Here is a 6,995-nt window from a genome sequence, read left to right as displayed (position 1 = left end):
TAAAAAACAACAACAACAACAACAACAACAACAACAACAAAAAACCCAGTTTAGGGGTGCCTGGGTGGCTCAAGCATCTGACTCTTGATTTTGGCTCAGGTCATGATCTCATAGTTTGTGGGATCAAGGCCCGTGTTGGGCTCCGCACTGACAGCACGGAGCCTGCTGGGGACTCTCTCTCTCCCTTTGTCTCTCCCCTCCCTCATTCTCTCTCTCTCTCACTCTCTCAAAATAAATAAATTTAAAAAAAAAAAAACAGTTTAAGTATTTAAGTAATCAATATGCCAGAGGTGCATTTCGGGGTGGTGTATTTTTCTCCAAGATCTTCAATTTTTTTTTTTTTTTTTTTTTTTTACAGTTGCAACCTATTGCATTGTGGGAATACACCGGAGTTAATTGACTCAATTGCCTATATTTGAACTTTTGGGGGCAGTTTCCAATACATTGCAATGACAAAGAATGCTGCAGATAACTTCGTGTGTGCGGATGTTTGTATTGTCAGGGGTGTAGCCTCAGGGTCGATTCCTAGACGTGGGGTTGCCAGGTCAAACGTTACGTGTATCTGTGGTTTTGTTGAGATATTGCCAAAATGCTCCTCATCAGAATGACGCCTTTTTTTTGTGCCCGCCGCACAGTATTCGCGTTACTCGTTCCCCACAGCCTTGCCAGGTGGGGAAGCGGAATACGTGACCCCGAAAATGTGCCTCTTTGGCATAAGGATTATCTTGAGCTGGTTATCTTGAAGAAAACCAAGTGGATCCGGGAGAAGCTGTGAAAACCAGATGGCAGGGACCCTTTGTAAGAGACTTTTGCATTCGGAAGGGAAATCTCCACTTGCAAGGACGGGTGTCTCCCTCCCCGAACCCGGAAGAGGAGGAGGACCTGATCTCTAGAAATTGATGGAGAAGGTAACGACTGAAATCCGCATGACCTCCTCACCCTTGTTTACTGTGCATTACCTGAAAAACCTCCCTTAACCGGCTCTCCCCCGCCCCCAACATCTTTCTCTTTAGCCAGAGATAATATTTAAGATGATGGCTCGGACCGTTTGGGGGAGTTACTCAGTTTTCCCGGGCATCTCATGCTTACGGGAGGTACACGTGTTACTGAACTTGTTTTTCTCCTGTTAAATTATCTTCTATGACGATGGGGGGGGGGGGGGTCTCCACCAGGAACCTACAAGGGTAAAAGGACGATTATTTTTCTTCCCCTACACAAACATTTTAACTTTTGCCAATCTGATGGATGAGATTAACCATTTTTAATCCCTCCTTCTTAACCGAGTCTCCAGCAAACCACGCCTGTCATTTACCCTCAGGTTTGGAAGCGCCTCTCGGGACCTGGCGGTGGCGTCTAGTTGCAAGAATTCGTGCCTTTGCGCTTACTTTTCCTACAAGAGCAGCCTGGAGGGGCGTCTGGGTGGCTCAACCGGTTAAGCTTCCAGCTTTGGCTCAGGTTCATGAGTTCGAGTCCCTCGTTGGGCTCCGTGCTGACGGTCCAGAGCCTGGAGCCTGCTTTGGATTCTGTGTCGTCCCCTCTGCCCCTCCCCTGCTCATGCTCTGTCTCTCTCTCTCTCTCTCTCTCTCTGAAAAAATAAATAAACACTAATAATGCCACCCCTTCTCAGCCTGGACATCCTTAAGGATTTCAACCTGTATCTCGTGGGGTACTGCCCTCCAAAAAAAGACATTGAGACAGGGCAGAATATGCCACCCTAAAGACACCATTTTGGCATCCTGATCATTTTGAGCTGAAGGCAAGTAAGAAATAGGTACAAGAAAAGCTCTCTGCCCTTTCCCTATTGGCCTAAAAGCAGGACATCAATTCATAAAGGTGACCCCCCTCCACCTCCTCCACCCCACTCCCCCACCCCGACCCCCCCCTGCTTCCCCACTAGGAAGGGAAGAAGTTCATCACTGGCAACAACCCTAGACCCTTAGTCCAGAGATTGTATGTAACAATCCTTACTAAGTAGCCCTTACCAGAAGATAACATGTAACAATCCTTACTAAGTAGCGCTTACTGGGGCTCCTGGCTGGCATAGTACGTAGAGCATGCAACTCTTGGTCTTGGGCTCATAAGTTCAAGCCCCACACTGGGTGTAGAACTTACTTTAAAAATAAATAAATAAGAGAGCACCTGGGTGGCTCAGTCAGTTAAGCATCTGGCTCTTGATTTCAGCTCAGGTCACCATCTCACGGTTTGTGGGTTCGAGCCTCACATCGGGCTCTGCACTGGCTTGGGATTCTCTCTCTCCCTCTCTCTGCACCTCTCTCGCACATGCTCTTACTGTCTCTCAAAACAAATCAATAAAACCTGAAAAGATTTTTAAAAATAAATAAGTAAAGTGATCACATACGGACCAAGAAAAAAATATTTTTAAAAAGTAGCCCTTCTCTTCCATTTATTCTCCCCTCCCCATATTTACTTTCCCGTAATTTGCCACCCTAGAAATTCAAGCCTTTTTCCTTTTTCCTTTGTCTTATCACTTCCCTAAAAATGTGTTATTCTTTTGTGAAGATGCCACAGAAGCCCAAGTTGTGTTGTTTTGTTTTTTGTTTTGTTTTGTTTTGGGCAACCTTTTCACCCAACACGGAGCTCAAACTCCTAGAAGCCTGAGTTCTACCCACTGTGAGTTGCTCATCTCTGAGCGCTCCCGTGTGAATGCACGACGCGTATGTTAGTATGCTTGTTCATCTGTCTTTTGTCACTCTGCTTCACAGTCCCCGACCTGAGAACCTACAAGGGTAGATGAGAAGAGAAACGACTTTTTATTTCTTCCCCTACAGAAATGACATTGACTGCGGGTGTCGTGTGTGCAAACAATTAAAGTCACAAGCCTGTTAGGAATGTTGCTAAAACATTGGTGAGAAAGGGTGAGGGGGGCGCCTGGGTGGCGCAGTCGGTTAAGCGTCCGACTTCACCCAGGTCACGATCTCGCGGTCCGTGAGTTCGAGCCCCGCGTCAGGCTCTGGGCTGATGGCTCGGAGCCTGGAGCCTGTTTCCGATTCTGTGTCTCCCTCTCTCTCTGCCCCTCCCCCGTTCATGCTCTGTCTCTGTCCCAAAAATAAATAAAAAACGTTGAAAAAAAAAAATTAAACGTGAAAAAAAGAAAGGGTGAGGAAGGCCTGGGAGCCTTAGGAGTGGTCCCTGCTCCTTATCTGTCCCCCTGGCTGCACGGCCCGGCCAGGCTCCCTCCCAGGCAGATAAAGGGTCTCATTCTCAGCACTTAGCCTTTTTTGTGGAGGTTGTCTCCCTCGGGGGAGTTTCAGTGTGGTCCTTACTGGCCACCTCAGCGCCTTAAACCATGGGCTGGGCTCCAAGGTAGGACTAGGGCTGAAGCCAGGAGTCCAGCACCCTGGAAGGCACTCAGCATACCAGAGATAAGTAAATGGCTCCACTTATTCTCTTCTTTGGCCCTGCACCCACCTCCGCTGACTCCACTGCCCACATACCCAGAGGAAACAAAACGTTTGTGATGCCAGCATTTAAAAATTCAGGAGGGGGGGGGGGCACCTGGGTGGCTCAGTTAGTTAGGCTTCGGCTCAGGTCACAATCTCACGGTTTGTGAGTTCGAGCCCCCCGAGGGGCTCTGTGCTGACAGCTCGGAGCCTGGAGCCTTGCTTCGGATTCTGTGTCTCCCCCTCTTACCCTCCCCCACTCGTGCTCTGTCTCTGTCTCTCAAAAATAAATAAACATTAAAAACATTTAAAAATAAATAAATAAAAGTAAAATTTTTACTTATTTTTACTTTTATTTAAGTAAAAATAAATACTTTTTATTTATTTTTAAATAATATTTTTTTAAATTTTTAAATAATAACAGGGACCCCCTGTCCCCCCATCCGTCTTCCACTTTTCACTTGGCCTGCACACGAATAACGAGAGGTAACAACACTCGTGACAGCCCGTGACAGCCGACTAGCCGCAGCAGCTCCTAGGTTATCGGGATTTATCGCATTCGAGTTTTGTAAACGGATCCTTATTCGTCACCATTTATTGATGGGCACGGAGTGCCAGACACTGGGTACATACAACAAACAGAACAACACAAGCTCCCTGCCCTTAAGGAAGTTGGTGACATCAGCTAAGGAGCAGATTTGTGGCAGAAAACTATTGCATGATTTGTACGTAGTTTAAATTTTTTTTTTTTAACGTTTATTTATTTTTGAGACAGAGCATGAACGGGGAGGGTCAGAGAGAGGGAGACACAGAATCCGAAGCAGGCTCCAGGCTCTGAGCTGTCAGCACAGAGCCTGACGCGGGGCTTGAACTCACGAACCTCGAGATCATGACCTGAGCCGAAGTTGGCCGCTTAACCGACTGAGCCACCCAGGCGCCCCGCCCTGATTTCTACGTAGTTTAATGACCTACTGCAAATCAACTAGAAACAGAAACTGGGTATAAGTGTTGTTCTAAAATGACTCAGTGGGTGTGGGTCTCTCCTCGGGTTCCGTTTTCCCCCCTGCATCACTGCTCCCTGGCACGTTGGTTTTCCACCCACCCCTTTCTCTCCTGCAATCTCTGAGGCTTTGGCCTTTATTCTTGTCTAGCTGCTACCACCCACTGTCTTCTGAGTTCCTTTCTCCCCGGGGATGTCCGCAGACGTGACCAAAGGCATCTTAAACTCTGCATCCGGGGTTAACACCTCTCAGGATGAGCCCTGAGTGATGTTGAATCACTATATTACACACCTGAAACCAATGTAACACTGTGTGTTAACTATACTGGCATTAAGATAATTTAGCTAGAAGACAAATGGGTTCGACTGCTTTCTTTTCACTCCAATGATGAGTCAAAACAGCCATTGCTAGCCCGCTGTTTTTGTGCAGCCTGGGATCTAAGAATGCTTTTTACACTTCTAAATGATTGGGGGGTTGGGGGGGGCAGGGAATAAAAAGTTCCTTATTTCAGGACATGTGGAAACTATGAAATTCACAAAGGGACCACGGACAGCTCTTGTGTGAGGTGACATAAAGTGCTTCCCAAATCTTGCCTCATTTGCTTCTAAAAACTTCATTGGGTGAGGCTTTTAGGTGACAGAGACTGACGGGAGAAAACCTTGCCAACATCAAAGACGGGAGAAAACCTTGCCAACATCAAAGGCTGGAATCAGGCGAGGTCTGCGATCTCAAAGCTGGCAGTATTTCCAGTACCCGACACCCTTTTGAGAGGTCTGAAGGGCACATTCTGAATTATAACCAGTCTCCTTTGTTGTTGTTGTTGTTGTTTTAATTTTTTTAACGTTTATTTTTAAGAGACACAGAGCACGAGCAGGGGAGGGGCAGAGAGAGAGGGAGACACAGAATCTGCAGCAGGCTCCAGGCTCTGAGCGGTCAGACACTCAACCGACTGAGCCACCCAGACGCCCCATAACCAGTCCCCTTTGGACAGTCAACCGTTGGTCCCGATCCTCCGTGAGGCCATCCATACAGTAATCTTCAAATATCTACAGGCTGCCATTTTGTCTTGCCGGACCTTTGATTCTCAGCTTGACTCTTGGTCTCTTTACCATCCACAACACTTTTATGAACACGTTCCAGTTGGCCTATAATCGCTTTAAAGTGTAGCGTCTAAAGCGACCTGATACAGGGGTCCAGTGCCATGAGCGACTGCCTGCCTCTCTAGGTCTAGACGCTCTGTATCTTTCCATCTTTATTCATGACTTGTTGAACTTTTTGGACCCAGAGGCAGAATCGTCCACTTACTGCTACTGAATTTTGGTCTAGAAGACGGAGTGTATCATTTGTGCTAAGATTTTTTCTTTTAATTCTAATTCCAGGGTAGTTAACAGTGTTATAGAAGTTTAGGTGCACAAGGCGGAGGTTCAACAACCCCATCTGTTACTCAGTGCGCTTCTCTTGGTCCCCCTCACCTATATCTCCCACCCGCCACCCCTCTGGTAACCCTCTGTTTGTTCTATTGAGATGCTTGAATTCTCATTCTGCAGCCTAAGTTGCTGTTCTCTTTTGCCATCCACGAATACGATATGTATGCCTTCTGATTTTCACCTGGGTCACTGGCAAAAATGCAGTGGGCTTTGCCCTTCCTTCCAGAAGGTGGCACTCATAGGCCCTCCCTTTTACCAAGAGCTTCCTCTTTGTTTCACTGCGTCCCCTGGATCCTGTTGGGGTGGCAGGCTCAAGTGAAGTCACGGTTCAGAGGAAACTCCAGGTAAACATCATTGCTTTCAGGGTCCTCTCTGACACCCACAGGGCCACTTCGAAGGAGACCTTGTTTCCTCCTCCTCCTCTTCCTGAATTCTTTTCCATTCAGGGTCACTGAGAGTGGGACAGTCTATCTGATCTTCTCTCCCCAGCTCTCTCGAGCCCAGTCCTCCCACTTGTCCAGTACTGGTTGTGAATTTGGACAAGTAACTTGGCATGTCTGCCTCTTTTCCCCATCTGTGGCCTAGGGATATTAATAATAGCCGGTAAGTAAGTTAATGGATGATGATAATCATTCAACAAGGTACCCCTCAAAAAAGAAAAACTTCCATTTCATGTTAGATTTTTGTTTGGGGGGGGGGGGGGCACCTGGCTGGCTCGGTCAGTTAAAGCATCTGATTTCGGCTCAGGTCATGACCTCATGGTTTGTGGGTTCAAGCTCTGTGCTGACAGCATGGACCTCGCTTGGGATTCTCTTTCCCTCTTTCTCTGCCCCTCCCCTGCTTGCATGCATTCTCTCTCTCCTCTCAAAGTGAATAAACTTTAAGGAAAAAATTAGGTTTTTTTTCCTTAAAGTTGTACTTTTTCACATAACACCCCCCCCCTTAAGGTGTCCCCATGCCCCATAAAGCATATTCTCCCTTCATCCAGAAAGGGACCAAACCCATTTCCACTCCCCTTGATCTGTAGATTCTGTTAAGACAGAACAAACACATCCTTGACAAGCATTTTATCCGCAATTACAGTGGGTTCGTGTCTCAAACCACCAATGCCCATAGAATTCTTCCCTCCAAGTGTCACTGGAAAGAAACGTCCACTTGAGTCATTC

The 6,995-nt window shown here is 47.0% G+C and overlaps 1 protein-coding gene across 1 annotated transcript in view; it reads right to left on the bottom strand.

Annotated features, from left to right (window-relative positions):
- Positions 1-1,369: 1,369 nt before the first annotated feature.
- Positions 1,370-6,995, bottom strand: part of TSTD1 (thiosulfate sulfurtransferase like domain containing 1) — a 50,563-nt gene continuing 44,937 nt past the window's right edge. The window contains exon 5 of the transcript XR_009254360.1: positions 1,370-1,380. The gene's annotated coding sequence lies outside the window, so the exon portion shown is untranslated. The remainder of the gene's footprint in view (positions 1,381-6,995) is intronic.

Source organism: Neofelis nebulosa, chromosome 15, assembly GCF_028018385.1.
Source record: "Neofelis nebulosa isolate mNeoNeb1 chromosome 15, mNeoNeb1.pri, whole genome shotgun sequence".
NCBI lineage: Eukaryota > Metazoa > Chordata > Mammalia > Carnivora > Felidae > Neofelis > Neofelis nebulosa.
Note: the sequence above shows the minus strand (reverse complement) of the source record. Positions and strands in the feature narration are given on the sequence as shown.